Source organism: Halictus rubicundus, chromosome 5, assembly GCF_050948215.1.
Source record: "Halictus rubicundus isolate RS-2024b chromosome 5, iyHalRubi1_principal, whole genome shotgun sequence".
Lineage (NCBI taxonomy): Eukaryota > Metazoa > Arthropoda > Insecta > Hymenoptera > Halictidae > Halictus > Halictus rubicundus.
In genome coordinates this window covers 8,930,663-8,946,712 of record NC_135153.1, presented here as the reverse complement: position 1 = coordinate 8,946,712, position 16,050 = coordinate 8,930,663, and the positions used below count along the sequence as shown (strand labels likewise).

General features: G+C 50.4%; 1 protein-coding gene across 4 annotated transcripts in view; it reads left to right on the top strand.

Annotated features, from left to right (window-relative positions):
• Mef2 (myocyte enhancer factor 2) overlaps positions 1-16,050 on the top strand; it is a 54,149-nt gene that overhangs the window by 9,171 nt on the left and 28,928 nt on the right. For 2 of the 4 annotated variants that reach the window (XM_076788172.1, XM_076788166.1), the window contains exon 2: positions 9,559-9,617. The exons of 1 other annotated variant lie outside the window; for it this stretch is intronic. The gene's annotated coding sequence lies outside the window, so the exon portion shown is untranslated. Of the gene's footprint in view, positions 1-9,558; positions 10,748-16,050 lie in introns of all 4 variants that reach the window. One more of the 4 variants, XM_076788171.1, reaches the window with a different exon arrangement.

The window sequence follows — 16,050 nt, the reverse complement described above, 5'->3', positions numbered from 1 at the left end:
CCCCGGTTACTTTCTTCTGCTTTTTCTTCTTCCAGTTGGTCGTTTTTCCGCTCTGGTTCTCTTCCCTCTGGACCCCCCCCCCTCCCGGTCGCTTTCTACTTCCACACTCATCCTGCCCTCTTTCTACTTTTCTCCGTCGAGCCCTTTCGCCCCGGAATTATTTTTCTTACTTATTCTCGAATCTTGCTTATTCGTTCTCGGAGTTCTCCGGCTGTGCTCGCGGAAATTCGAAAATCATAACGTTACGAGAGCTTCTCGATCGGTTGTCTCCCGCATCGGTTTAACTCGACGCGTTTCCGCGTGTACAATCAAGGAATGCGAAGCACTCGTAGAATGGGAATATCGTTGGAAGACGTAACGAGGCACACGAGAGGGGCGAGAGCGAACTCCTGAAGATTATACGAAGAGAGTTTGCTCGACGCGTTAACATTTCTCCGCTGAATCGCGAGAGCCGCATTCCCTCTTTTTCGAGAAGGTGTCGCTGGAATCGGAGAAAAGTTTGAAAATTCGCCTCTGCCCCTCTCGGAGAGCGCGTTCACTCAACCCGCGGACCTCTCCTCCCTTCTTGTTTTTCTCTTTTTCCGATCCACTTCCTTCGCGCCGTCGTTCTCCCTCTCTTTTCGCTAGGTTGCTTTCATTCTGCCTTGCTCCGAGTAGAATCGCTCGCGCGCGGCGTCTCGTTTCGTCTCGTCTCGTCTCGTCTCGTCTCGTCTCCTCTCATCCCGGAGCCAGCCAAGTATCGCGTTTCAGTCTCCTCCCTGCATTAGGAAGAACGGAGCAGAAGAACATTTTCTTCGCCTCCTCGTGTTCCTGCCCCCCCCCCCAAATTTCACCCGGCTCGAAACCCCTTGGTCTCTCGATCTTCCGATCCAGCCGAAAGTTTTTCAACTTATCTCCTTCGCTGTAGGGGAGACCCGAATTTCACTGAAATTCTCACCTGCTGGGCAAAAGAAAAATTCCTAGAAAACTGGAAGAGCGAAAGGACAATGGTCGCCGTTTCTCCAATTTTCCGCGACTTTCTTCGCGGACACGCGATCGATCGTCGACGAGACTCGGACACCAAGGACGCATTCATCTAACGAGCTGCGTCTTGTAAATGGTAGAACGATCGCTCCGCACCGCGCCGGCAGGCAAACGGACAGGCACACGGTCGCAAATACAATGACCAAGTTATATAACAACGGAGGGCGGTATTTCCCGTGAAACGAAACTTTCTGCTCGATCCTATACACGCTCCCCTACCGACGCGTTCAGCGCGCGCTCCCGAGGTATCGCTACCGGATCCGACGCGATCGAATCCAGCACAGGCGGAACAATTAACGGTTTTCTCGTTTAGTCTCGAAACCGAATCCGGTTGTTTTCCCAAAGTCTGCAGCGTAACTCCGCGCAGCGCGTGGGAGTCTGTTCTCGGTGGTGTTGCGCGCCGCGTGCGCACGAGATCGCGATCGGCCTCCGTAACATCGGTCCGTGACATTCGTTGCGGTGGCCTAATCCGGGGCGACCAGGGACGGGGCAAAGGCGACGTGAAACGAGAAGAAACGAGACGAGACGAGACGGTGGGGTCCAGTGGTCCATGTAGCCGAAGGGCGACGATCCTCGGTGCCCTCCCGCCGCGATCCTCCCGTCGCGTTCACCGTTTCGAAGGAAACCTTGAACCAAGAACGTGTCCGGTACCAATACAGTGGCATTCACGATATATGTCAACAACACGGGTCTTGCCGGCGTCATGCATCGTCCAGGAGACATGCCCGACCGGTGTTATGTTTACCGAGGCCTCTCGAGCTTCGCGACCCCTCACGGGGTACAGTGAATTCTCGTTACTAGTCAGTGCCAACCTTACAATTTGAAGTCAGTGGAACTACCCACACCATCGCGGTGAGAAGACATTTTCTCAGTCTTCTTGTCACTATCGCTTAGTAGTCACAGGCTTTTATGACTTGTAGACGGATATGACTCTTAGGTTTCCTGTGTATTTCAAATGCGACGCTCGGCGACAACCTCAGATTTCGTGTAAGAGTCAGTGCCCAGAACGGCGCAACCGACTCGTAACGAGAATCATCCAGACCTCGGCGACGTATACAGAGAAATCAGTGTAGTCAGTGAAACCGTGTTCGTAGGTGACACCGGAGAGCAGCCGGAGACCAAAACGCGAAAGACAGAACGCGAAACGACCCTGGAGGGAATGAAGGCGGAACATCGGATCCGTTGCTGCGAAAATAATCGTTTTTACGCGTTCCTTCCGCGAACCGTAAAGAAAGGTTTCTCGCTCGGGGAATCGACGGAAGAATCGTGGCTGCGAGTCGTAGTTGTTGTAGGGTCGATCGATGATCGAGCAACGGCGCGCGGCGTCCCAGATCCCTGGTGCAGGGCGAGATGGAGCGTCGTCCATGCGATATCGAAGGGGCTGACCGAACCCCGTGGACGATTTATTCCATGGTGTCTCGGTAGGAGAGGAAACACGTGTTCTACACTCGGTTAGGGCCACGTGTGAGGTGCAGGATGTTTGTGCCAGCTCCTCTCGGTCGCGCGCCTGGCTACCATACGGAAAATCGATCGATCGATCCCTTCTACAGCTTACTCGGATCGTTCGTATCCACTGCCACTTGCCGATCTCTCTTCGACACGAAGTTTCCTGTCATTTTTGAGAATCGTTCTATCCGTGCACGCGCGTCGTTAGGCCGATCGCATTTCCTTTGCAAATTGATCGTTTAACACGTTGACTGCCGTGTCACCCATACGTGGATAACGGAATTATTTGTCCATGTTTGAAAATGAACTTTTACGTTGATATATCGATTGTACCAAATTTCATCCGGATCTATAAAATTTTTTTCAATTTTTATTTCATCAAGTAACGTACGTACTTTGATTTTAGGGGATTTTTGAGATTTCTAGTTTGGCAGTCAAAGTGTTGAAAGGAGGCTGCGACACACACCAAAGAGCACTTCGAGAGCCACGAGATACTGGAGGACGCATAGAATAATTTTTGCGATAAATATATCGTTTTTCTCATCAGCCGTTTCATTCGTTCCGGAGATCGGTAGGGAAGCAACGAATGGGAAGACAACTTTTGACTGTCCCTAAGAAACGATTCGCTGAAACTTTTCCACGGGCGATTATGAAACGGCTCGAGTTTATGGTTTAGAGTTTAGGAGATCGCAGGAGGTGGACGAGAGAGGGACCGAACAATTAGAAATCCGTGAAACTCGTAGGAGATGCGACGAGAGAGACCACAGGGATTCGGGGGTGGGAGAGGACTCGTCGAGGAAGGTGGTGGCGGGAGGGGGTGAGGAGAAGGAAAGAAGGGGGAGGGGAGGGGAGAGGAGAGGAGAGGAAGAAGGCACACGTCACTTAGTTGAAGCACGTGCTCTGGTTTCTGGCGGCTGGTGCTGCTCAGCCTCGGTCTTAGACTCAGCCCTGGCGGCTGCGTTTAAATTTAGCCGGCGCGGAGCTTTAACTTCGCCGTGTCATAGGACAAAGAATATGGCGCGTTGCACTCGCGCCAACATTCGGCTCCGTGAGCCTCCGGGAGCTTTTGCGCGCCTCCTTGTTCGTTACAGCGGCCGGGATCGAACGATCTACGCTGAAATCGCCCCGCTTCCCGATCCCCTCGAGAGGGCTCCCCGAGGGCTCCGTTCGCATGGGTTAGGGTTGCCCGGCGCGGCAGCGGTATTATTCCTCGAGATTTCTGCTCCCGTAAACTTTCCTTCCGCACCGGCTGGAACAGTGTCAACATCGAAAAGGCCGTGTCGTCGCGAGAGCACGATATTCTCGTATTCCTCTCTCGCACCGGCCAAAAGCAAGCTCTCGCGAGTAATCGTTGGGCGTTCGAAATACAGTGATTTCTCGATATATGTCGTCGAGGCCTGGACGATAATCCTCACGGAATTATCCCCACTACTGGTATACCCCGAAGCTCGAGAGACCTCGGACCAGAGGCAGAGGAGGACGATACAGTGTTTGCTCAATATATGTCGCAAATATCTGCCCGATAAAAATCGCAGAATTATCCCCGCTACCGCGGTGTATGCCCCGTAAAGGGCCGCGAAGCTTGAGAGGCAACGACGTTCAGCGTGGACCAGAGAATCTCCTGAATAGTGTTCCTGATTTCTCAACATTTTTCATTTCTCGAGAAATGAGAAATAAGACTGTATTTCTCGAGAATTCTCGAGAATTTTTAATAAAATATTGGGAAACTTTTACCAAACTTTTATAAAGTGAAACATTACGCTTTTGTTTTGAAATGACTTCTTAAGAAGCATAATGCGTCTAATGTAGAATCAGACAATCTACTTCTTTTTTTTTTTTTTTTAACAAAATCTGTAGCCGTAGAAAAACTTCTTTCATTTTGTGTGGATGTTGGCTTTATCGTATACCTTCCTTTTTCCCAGTGGACTAAAAAATTTGGAATTCCTTTGTTAGAGTTTCCGGAATTTATTTTCTTCTGCCGCTAAACTCTTGACACTAAATTGTTGAAGGCTATCTGCAATTTCTAATTCTAACTGTTTTTCCAGTGATAGTTCCTCATTCTGAGAATCTGAAAGTTTTTCACTATTTTCATAAGAATCATTGTTATATTTTCCAAAAAGTCTGCTTAGAATTTGTGTGCATTTGATGTTGAATAAAAAAATGTATCTTCCGAATCTTTTTGCAGAGATTCTGGATTATGCAGATATTTTATAAGGGATACAACAATCTTGTCTCTTCGTTTAGATATTTCTTCTTCGATAACAACAAGAAACCCATTACTCAATTCAGTATTCAGTTTTTCTAAAGTTTTAAATAAGAATTTAAGAGAATTTAAGAATTTATATGTTATCAAATAAATGAGATACATAAGAATTGTCCTAAATTTAAATTTCTTGAGAAATACTGGAATTTCTCTCGAGAAATGAGAAATCATCAATTATAAAATTTCTCGAGAAATTCTCGGGAAGGAACACTACTCCTGGACGATATATGTCGCTGGCAAGACCCGTGTTGTTGACAAGTATCGAGCATTCACTCTGTAGACGCCGCGAAAGAAAGAGAGCTCAACGGGCCGTGAAATCGTTTCGCGAGCGTGATCCACGCGATATGATGTATTCTGCCCCCCTTAGCAGCGCAAGAGGCCAACAATGTACATACCGGGGAGAGAAAGAAACTGGCGACAGTGTCGTGAAAGAGAGACCCCGGCCGAGCATGTCTCCGGTCCTCCAATGACGCAAGTAACAGGCTGATCGATTAAGCGTGTACTCTACATACGTGTTACTTGTTGTTTTGTAGGCGATACGTAACGCGCGGAACGTAACACGGCGTAGCGGCCGTCGCGCATGCACGCGCGACAAACGCATACACATCGTGTGCCACTCGTGTTCTTCATTTTTTCTTACCGCCGCGCCGGAAGCTTTCCAATTTTCTCCTACTCGCCGCGACGGAACGATGCTTCGAACTCGTTAACACTAGATTGCCGGATCAGAAAGAAGGTATCTGGTCAATTGGCGATTCCCTCTGACAGATCGGCGGTGTTGCACAGATCGGCAGGTGTGATTGAAAGCAGTGAAAACATTAGAAGAATTTCAGAACGCTAATCACATTGTCCTTCGACCGATCAAATATATTAAGAAAGAAAATCAATTTCTGTTTCACTGCTGTTTGTCGCTATTGAAATAGAATATTTTTATTTTGCATAAAGGTCCGCAGTCTAGTGATCGGATACCCACACCTTCTTGTTCTATTAAAAAGCAACATGTGTTTCAAATCAAATTATTTAAGTTTTTCTAATTTTATTTGAAGAAAATAATTTTATTTGAAACACATGTTGCTTTTTAATAGAATAAGAAGGTGAGGGTATATAGATATATTTTTTGTGGGGGACAAAAATAGATGGACAGTTAGTGGAGACAGGTAAAAATGAAGTTTAGTCGAATTAACATGACTGTTACAAACTTAAGTTATATGTATTATATATCCTTACAGTGTATAGATTATTCAGCGAATAATTCAAGTTCGTATTTACATCTTTGTGTAAACACGCCGTACTAATACAAAAATATCAGCTATTTATCAGGAGACAAAAATAAGTGGACACTTGGTTATAATGCTATTGTGAGGTAAGAAATGTATACAAACATTAGGCACAGGTCACGCTTACATGCGGTGATCACCATCAAACTTACTAGTACCAATTCAAGCCTCGTACAAGTAAGAACATTTGTACAATAATTGCAGAGTGCCATAAACGAAACAAATTGTCAAGGATTCCAATATTACATTGCTTGAACGGGCCGGCCCAAGTTTACTGGACGCAAAAGTTCCATTGGACCAGCGAAATAATAAGGTCGATTTTTTGAAAAGGTTAAAGTCTGAATTTGAAAAAATTAGTAACGATTATATTGAAAAGTGGATACAAAGTATTCCTCGACGTCTGGAAGTAGCAATACGAGCAAAAGGCGGCAATCCTAAGTACTAATATTGTTATGTGTTCCATTTATTACGCATTTCATTGAGTGTCCACTTATTTTTGTCTCCTGATAAATAGCTGTCATTTTCGTTGTGGTACGGCATGTTTACACAAAGATGTAAATAATAAATACTAAATGATCTATACGCTATAAGAATATATAATGAATAAAACTTAAATTTATAACAGTCATGTTAATTCATTTTTACCTGTTTCCACTAACTGTCTGCTTACTTTTGTCCCTGATTGTATATATACAAAATATATAGTGATTTATATATATATTATATATATATATTTTATATTTTTCTCTCTCTATATATATATAAATATCTAGTCATCAGATACCCACACCTTCTTATTCTATTAAAAAGCAACATATGTTTTAAATAAAATTCTTAACCCTTTGCACTCGAAGCTATGTTTAACTCCAAAACGAAACATTTCTGCCTACCTAGAATATTTCCCCCGTATATATATTTTTTCATGTTATACATACGAAAATGGTGGAATTTACTCGTACAATACTGAAATGTTTCGTAATTTATTGAATATAAACAGATTTAATAATGTAAAGAATATTGCGAATAATGATACAGCAATGTTTAGTGGCGCCTTACAGTCGCCGTTCGAGTGCTAAGGGTTAATTAAATTAGTAATAAAATCGTAAATGAGTGAAATCAATTCGCTCCGGCAATCTAGTGTCGACCACAGATTCCGCTCGTTTCCCCCGAGCTTTTCATCTCGTTAGAATCGATTAGGACGATGTAACCGCGTTTCGAATCGGCTCGGGGGTAACGGACCCCGCGGATGGCGAGAAGATGATGCCTCGAACCTCGAGCTTCTTCGAGCCGGAGTTGCGTTTCTGGTTCGCGGAATCGTCGAAGAATTATTTATCGCGGTACGCGCGAAACGCGAGAAGCTTATAAGATAATGGAACGTTTCTTCGGCTGTTTGGCCGGCCACGCGGAAAACGATGACAGCCGTAGACGTTCTACCGCTCGATCGCACGGTGCGCGACCATCTTCCGCCCTGTGGACTAGTTTCGCGGCTGTTTTCTCTGGGAGAGCGATCCCAGCTACGAAAATTATGGGAAGAACGTCGCTGCTCGTAACTGGCCGCCATATGGCGACACCGCGCGTAAGAATCACTCGAGCTTCGGGGGTGCGAGATCTCCTGGATCGCCGTCGATCCGTCGCGTCGCGTCGAGCCGTGGTTCCTCGAGAATATACGAGCAAATAGCATCAAACGGAGGACGATGGAAAATGCCCGGAATCCTCTCTCCAGCTAAACCGCGTTTTTTAGAAAGAAGAAGTATACTCCGGGATATATTGTACTGTCGGACCGCGAGATTCGTTGCGAGGCGAAACGGAGCGGAGCGGAGCAGAGCGGAGCAGAGCGGAGCGGCGTCGGTCTCGCAGGAGGGCCGGACGCGTTCGGTTGACGCGCGTCAAGACGGAAAGCCGCGAAGGGGGTGGGCTGCGAGTCAGGAGTCAGGAGTCACGAGTCACGAGCGCAACTCTAACCGACCGAGAGCAACGGCAAGAGAAAGACGGAGAAAGCGAGCGCAAGTGCAGGCGGGAGGCTGCTGCAGCACACTCGTTGCAGCCGGCTGTGCCCGTCAGCTGCCGACAGATTTATCGAGTGGCACGTGCCGATCCGGACCGATGTCGTTTTATGCCTTCCTTCGCTCGACTCCTCTCTCGGCCGAGGAACGGTTCGCCGAAGGCAAAAATTATCGTCGTCCCTGTTCCTTCTGGAAACGTCTCGCTCTCCTACTCCTTTTTTCGGGCCACCTTCCTAATCTGCGTCTAACCGTCCGTTGTCGCCGATGCCGAACCGAAAAAACCAAGACGGAAGCTCCGATCGAGGGGTTGCTCGTTCTTCCCTCTCCACCGATAAACCAACATCCTGGTCGCGCTTTTTACTGGTTGCCGTTTGTCGCGAAAATGTTCGATTATCTTGAAGAAGGAAAGATAAAAGCATGAGAAGCTGACCGCCAAGAAATATTTCCTCCGGCGCTACGCGACGCTTCTTCTCGCCGGCTAATGGCGGCCCGAAAGGAAACGAGTAAGATAAACGGAAGTTTTGACGGAAGGTCTGGTTTCACCCTGCTCGAGAAAAAATTAATGAACTTCCTCCCTCGGTTTTTCCACGCGCGAGGGTCGTCGGGCGAGAAAACGCGTCGCGTACAAATTGAAAACGTCGATCCTCCTCGGATCGATTTCCCACGTTACTACGATCGCTCTCGGAGCCTCTCGGAATGTCTCGCGAATCTCTCGTTCTCGTGAAACGGTAGCTCCGGTCGGAAAAGGGACGCGAACTTTCGAACTCTGCCAGTTTCTTCCACCAATGAAATTTCCATGGTCGAGAGTGGCATGTTTGCCGGTGAAGAGAAGCGCGCGCGCGCGCGCGCGCGAGAGAGAGAGAGAGAGAGGGAGAGAGAGAGAGTCAACGATCGGTCCGTCCGGGATGGCATCGAGGATCTGTATTAAGAGTGACTTAAATTAATAACGAACGCTATTTCGGCTGCGCTTCGATGCTCTGTTAACCCGATTAAAGCCGAATACCGAGGCGAAGCGAGAGATGATCATAAAGAATTCAGGGGAACGTTCCTCCGCGAGCGGGCTCGAGCCCGTTTCGAGCCGTAATTATGGAAACCCTGGACGGTTACGACATTTTCCTGGTTCGCGATCGGTGATCGGCGTCCCGAGTTACGACGTGACGTCGAGCGAAATCGGAACATCCGAATCGCATTATGTCACGTCACTCGGAGGCCCGACACATCCGCGATCCGATTTATATCGAGACGCTGCTGAATAAAAGAACGTTTTCGCTCTTCCTCCCTCCCCTGGTTCGCCGCGTTCCTTTTCGTTTTGCTCGTTTCGCTTTTCCCTCGAAATACCATCGTTTTGAAATCTTCTATTTCTAATTTCTAACTAGAAAAAAGAAGACAAAAAAAAGGAACGTCGGCAAATCGAATCCCCGTTTCTCTCGAACGATCGGAGAAGCGGGGATCACACGTTCGAGGTCTGCGCGTTACCGAAAACAAAAAACTCATTACAATCAACGATGATGACTCTGCTCTCAAGTCTCTTTTTTCTTTTCTTTCGAAGGACCACCGTCGCGTATGCAGCTCCGACCCTCTACATTGGCTCCTACATGCGATAAAAAGGTAAGTCGCTCTCCTCGATCGATGCCTCGTGTATAATGCCTAAGAAAATCGCCCGGAGATTTCTCTGTTCTCCGGTGTCGCGGGTCGGGATCTCGAACGATCGATGCCCGGGAACGTCGCGAACACTAAACTCGTCGAAAGCTCCGGGAAAAAGCGAGAAATCGTCGAAGCGATACCGACCGAGAAAATATACATCCGTGAAACACACTGCGCACATCGTGACGTTTTTTTTTTTCCCCCGTTTGCCAAGCGACCGTCGCAAACTCTCCGAGCACGATACATCTCCGGTCCAAACGAGAAAGAAATCATGGGGCGAATGGTCCCCAAACACCACCGTGACCGTCCACAGCAAACGAGACTCTCTTCGAGTTCGATCGAGTCGGTTCACGACACTGACCACCACCGGCAAACGGAAAGAGAACGAAAATGGCCGCCTTATCCGTAATCCTTTGGCTTTAGGGGTGGTTCAGGTTTGCCAATGCTCGTCATCGCGCAAGTTCACTGTTGCGAATTCTCCGTCTCGGGAAGAGACTCGAAAACGGTAGAAAAGCACAAAAAGAAAAAGAGAGAGAGAGAGAGATAGAGAGAAAGAGCTAACAAGAAAGAGAAAGAGTTAGAGTTAGAGAGAGATGGGGGATCATAAAGAAAGCCGTATACACGTTCCCGCGTCGCACACCACCGTCACTGTCTCCCGTAGTTTGGCTCTGACTCGAAGAAGGAGAAAGCAATGCGATAAAGAAAGCAGAGAGGAGGATCATAAAGCTCTCTGTGCGCGATCTCGTGTGTCCACGGGGCACGGTCACTATCTCTCCCAGGAAGTCGAGTTGTGTCTCTTGTTCGTCATGATCGCGATCGTGGTCGTCGTGTTGTCGTTGGTCCTGGCGTCGTTGTTCTTGGTCTTGGTCTTGGTCGAGGAGGACCCGGGCAGTCGGCGTACGGTCGGTAAGGCTAGGTCCGCCAGCGGCGAGGAGCGTTTTCTTCGGTGCAAGCCGGTTGGACGTTGCTAAGGAAGGTGCTGGTTGGTCGGCGGCGCACAAAGACCATCGCAGAAACGCTGTATCGGCGGTATTTTGGTTTTGGCTCGGCTCGACCCGCGCAGTTCTGGGAGTGGAGTTCTAAAAACAGCAGAGGTAAGTCCTGCTCTCCCGCTGGCTGCTACGCTGGCCGCTCTTCTATCGCGTCGTCGTCTCCTCTATCTCGAGCTATCGCGAGCTATCGGGAGCTATCGCGAGCACTCGCGAGCCGAACCCTCGCGACTCGGTCCCGAACCGAATTTCTATACAGAGTCCCGAGACTTAGGCTAGGCGCCCTGACTTGCCCTGCCCTGCCCTGATTTGCCCTGCCCTGTTCTGCCCTGCTTTTCCCTGCCATGCCCCTGTCTGCTCTGTCTTGCTTTGTCTTTCACACTGGCTTTCACACTAGCTCTCTCTCTCTCTCTATCTCCCGTTGTTGCGTCTCTGTCCGCTGGTTTTCTCACTGGCCGATATCACCTCGGCTCGTTTCTCGGCTTCCTCTTCCCTCGGTGGTTGGTTTCCTCTTGGTGGCTCGCCGCGGACAAAACTCTTTACACGACTAGCCGATGCGATCGCTTCACCGCTCTTCTTATAACTCGCATACTATGCCGCCGGTTTCGTTCCCAGAACGCACCCGTTCCCTGACGAGAACCTTCTTCTTCTTTTAGGCACCCGCCTCGCCCGGCGCGGATTTATTTCTTCACCGGCCGACATTATTTTTGGGATCTTTTCACGGATCGCGAACACACCGTGAAGCGTTCCGACTCGTACATACAGCCCGCGGGCCAGCTTCGGCCGCTTAGTCGTTTTGTCGCTTAGTCGCCTTTTACGCGCATCGCGTCCACCAGGAGCCGCTCGATCGTTCCCGCTCGCTTCCGGTCCATTCTATTCCCTTCTGGGCTCTTCGCCGATAGCCGGGGCCGCAGTTTCTCGCGTCGACAAGTAGACTCGGAGCTCTGCCGATTTTTCAAAGGATTATCCGTCCGATTTTCGCAACCGCCATCGAGGATTACTACGTCGAGACCTCTCAGAGTCTTTTTGACCGTTCGCTGATCGAGTTCGTCGATTAAACTTCCTCTTTGGTGCTCCCCGAAGCCTTCCCGGTCTCTCTACGACTCGTTTTATTTCACCAAAGTTCTTCTACTCCGGGACCCGTTGCACACGAGCGTCTTCTTCGACCGTCGCGACGCGACGGTTCTACGGTTCTTCGTTCTCCGTACTTTAGCCTGATTTCTCATTGGATAATTTGTTTTTCCCCTGTACTACTTCGACATCTTCCGAGCAGTGAGAAAACATTAAACGTGCAACGACGAGTACTTTTCTCGACGAAGCGATTCTACCTGGTAAATTCTCGGCAAGCCACGATCAAGTTGCATGACGTTCTTTTCTTTGAGTTTTCTCGAACATTCCCAGCGAATCGTGGACGGTCGGCGCGGTTCGATCGAGATCCTCCCGGTCGGTCTACGCTCGAAAAGCGCGGTTAGGTTCGTCAAGGTTCGATCGAACGTCTTGCCAAGAACACGATCGCGTCACGCGGTTAGTCATACCGATGCGTGTGTGTAACCGACTGGTTCGACTCGTCACGTGAACGCGATCGACTATGTCGCGCGGCTGCTATCGATATCGGTATGTATCGATGTCGACGAAGCGTCGGGTGCTATCTTGTTGGACTCGATCACGAGGATCCAGGCGACCGTTGCCCGTTGCGATCTTTTCCCCCAGCTATCCGTTTCGAGATGCTTCCGTGACGCGCTCGGTTTCGCCGAAGAAATTTCCATCGCGAACGATCCACCGAGTATGTGGATCGCCGACGATGACCGCGTCGCATTCGTTCATCTGGCCTCTGCCGGTCACCTTGATCACGGTCCAAATTGCTGATACGCTACGACACACGCGTACCCGGTCCAAGCGCTCTTACGATGGCCGACCGTAATCGCGCGGCTCGCATTTCGTCGATCGTGAAAACGATCTTTTCGACGGCGGCAGAGTGTTTCCCTTCGGAGAGGAGGAATCGGCGTTCTGCCCGAGTCTGCTCGGCTCCGCTCGGCTCGCATTTCGTCGATCGCGAAAACGATCTTTTCGACGGCGGTAGAGTGTTTTCCTTCGGAGAGGAGAAATCGGCGCTCTGCCCGAGTCTGCTCGGCTCCGCTCGGCTCGCATTTCGTCGATCGCGAAAACGATCTTTTCGACGGCGGTAGAGTGTTTTCCTTCGGAGAGGAGAAATCGGCGCTCTGCCCGAGTCTGCTCGGCTCCGCTCGGCTCGCATTTCGTCGATCGCGAAAACGATCTTTTCGACGGCGGTAGAGTGTTTTCCTTCGGAGAGGAGGAATCGGCGCTCTGCCCGAGTCTGCTCGGCTCCGCTCGGCTCGCATTTCGTCGATCGCGAAAACGATCTTTTCGACGGCGGTAGAGTGTTTTCCTTCGGAGAGGAGAAATCGGCGCTCTGCCCGAGTCTGCTCGGCTCCGCTCGGCTCGCATTTCGTCGATCGCGAAAACGATCTTTTCCACGGCGGCAGAGTATTTTTCTTCGAGAGGAGGAACCGGCGCTCTGCTCGAGGCTGCTCGAGTCTGCTCGGCCCCGCTCGGCTCGGCTCGATTCTAAAGGCCAAGAGTAGTTTACACGTTGGATTAGCTCTCCGGCACTTTCACTAGCCTCTTTTACGCGCGTTTCATCCTCGTTTCACCTCGCGTAATCTGCGAGAGAGTTATTTTCAGGGTAACTTTGCGGCGAGCGCGAAGGGTGAACGAGGATCAATTTGCTCCTCCGCAACCAGTCCGCTCGACCACCTTGAAACTGTTATAGTGATCGGTCTCGTACCCGTACCCTTTTTCGCGCTCCTTTCCTGCCCGTTTCAAAGACCACCGCCTCGACACGCCTCGTCCGTTTCGACGCGGGCTTCCGAAAAAACGGCACGGTCCCCCGTCTTATTTCCTACGCTTCTCTCCGCAGAGTTTCTGCGAGTAATCGCACGGAGATTAACGTTCTCCCAGCGATCGTCTATATTTAAACGCGATTATCCAGATTTCGCTTCGCCAAGGATTCGGGATCAAAGGCTGCCCCTTCCCAAGAGATTTTACCGCTAATGGCTGTTCGATTAGTCCCGAAAGAAAAACAAAGGCTAAGCCGGTGAAACGGTTCGATCGTGCAATCGTCGACCGCTCGAGGCAAGGGATTCGCCTGGATTTCCACCGATCGAACCTGTTGCTCCCCCGTGGCGTCGCGTCGATCGGTTTCGTTACCGTCCCGCGAAACAACGAGGTTAGCCCAACGCCACCCCCGATCGCGTTTTTCTGTTCTCGCGGTGCGATTCACCCGGTGACGTCACCTCCGGACGTTTGGTCTCATTCTAAGGCGCGTTGGTCGGCTGCCAAGTGCGCAGACCGCACGTGCCTCGGTTAAATGGCACCTTGTGCTTGCTCCCGTCGCGGTCGTTTCGTCTCGCCTCGTCTCACCTCGCCTCGCCTCGCCTCGTCTCGCCTCGTCCCGTCTGGTCTCGTCTCGCTTCGCGATTATTCCGAACCCTTTCGTGATAGAATCGCGAGCAAACACACCGGTACACACCGTGGACTCGAGATTTCGCTCGTTTGCCGAGACGGAATTAGACGAGCAAAGTTCTCGAGGCACTCGTTCATCGTTGACAACGTCGAACGCGTTTGCTCGAGAAGTGTGCGAAACCGACGACGACGAAACTCTCAACGTTGCCGAAAACCTCGAGGATTCGCTCGGCTAGGCGAATTTCGAACGTTGTCGATGAGAAAGAACGTCTGGTGCGATCCAGATTAGTCGGCAGAAGATTTCGATAGAGGGGAGGCTTATCGAAAGTCTGGTGCCCGCGGTACGCGCTCGTATTTTCTGAGAGAGAAAAGGAGAGAGTGCCTCGAGATTTTCCAGCGTCGGAACAAGATGTTTCTTGGCCGGAGGCGGCGCGGCGCGGTGCGGCGCGGTGCGACGCGCGGTGGCAGGATGAGCGGATATCCGGTACGGCAACAGACGCCGCTTGGACCTCGAATGTCGTTGACGGAGGGATAGATAGACAGCCAGGCGAGCAGACAGGCCAAGCAGCCCGCCTGGTTGTGCAGGGACCGTTTGTCGAGAAGTTTGCCGGAATCGTGGAGGTTTGGTGGCCACCTGGCATTTTCCTTCGAGCCTTTCCTCCTCGAGGGGCGATAGTTATGCTTCTTCTCCCCCGACTCGTCCCCGAATCTCTAAACCATCGTTCCGTGCCGCGCTCTCCCACAGCGTGCACGGGGCCGTTCTGTAAAAAAGACACGTGAAAAATGTAAATTTTGGTCGAATTTGATCGGTTTCGATTCCGCTGGTAGAACCGGATTCCGTCATTCGAGATCGTCGGACGAGGATGTTGCGTAACGCGTGGGCGAATTTTCCGGGAAAAATGATCGCGTGAGAGCGATGAAAAGCCTTCCTGGAATTTTCCATCGGAGAGGGTCGGCTGGGGACGATCGATTCATTCCGTTCGCAACGCTTCTCCCGAAACTCGAGGCTCGAATTTTGCGAACAATTTTCGGCCGAACTCTGCCGATATCGCGGGTCTTCCGCGAAGAATCGCGCGAATCTGTTCGAGAGCTGGTCGACACGAACGCCGATTGCAACCCTTTTGCGGCCGTTCCGTTGTACGTGCGATAGAACCCGGTGAGCGGCGGTGCTCGCGCTCACGAGCCTGCTCGCTTCGGAGAAAGCGGGAAAAAAAGCGAGGAAAAAGGGAACGGTTAACTAGACGCGCGGATACCTTGGAGCAGAGTAAAAGGGATGTCGGCCCTCGTGGTCTCCTTTTGCTCGATGGTGCGAAGGAAAAACAATGCAGGTAACAAATACCTTCGGAGAGCCCGCGATCGATACAAATACACCCTGACACTGTGCCGTTCGCCAGTCTTCCAGACGTACCGATATCTCTTCTCCTGGACTTTGGCGAACCTGCGGTACCTGCAACCCTAATTTCTTTCGACGGATCGGTCCCGGTGGGCTCGAAAGCGTATCGCTCTCTCGATCTCTCTGTACCTTCCCCACGGATTTCGAAGAGAATCCCCGAGTTCTCGGCAACGCGTTTTTCATCTACCCACGTGTTTTTATAGATAGACGGGGCGCTCTCGTCGACGATTCGAAACGATGCGCGAGCAATCGATATTCTTCTTGTTCCGCGGCGTCGTTGGGAATAAGGATTTCGAAAGACAGCAAACCGTAAGAAATGACAGGCCAGTGATTCGGACCGCTTCGGGTAGGCGAGGCGTTAATAAATTAGACGGTATCGAACGTCGGATACCGAGCAACGTTCTCCGCGGCAACCGGTAACCGGCAACCGTGCAACCGGCAAACGGTGCATCATCAATTCTTCAGGAAAATCCGGGGAAGTCCATCTTCGTTAGAGCTAGGACGATGCGCGGCTTTAACCGCGTGACCCGGT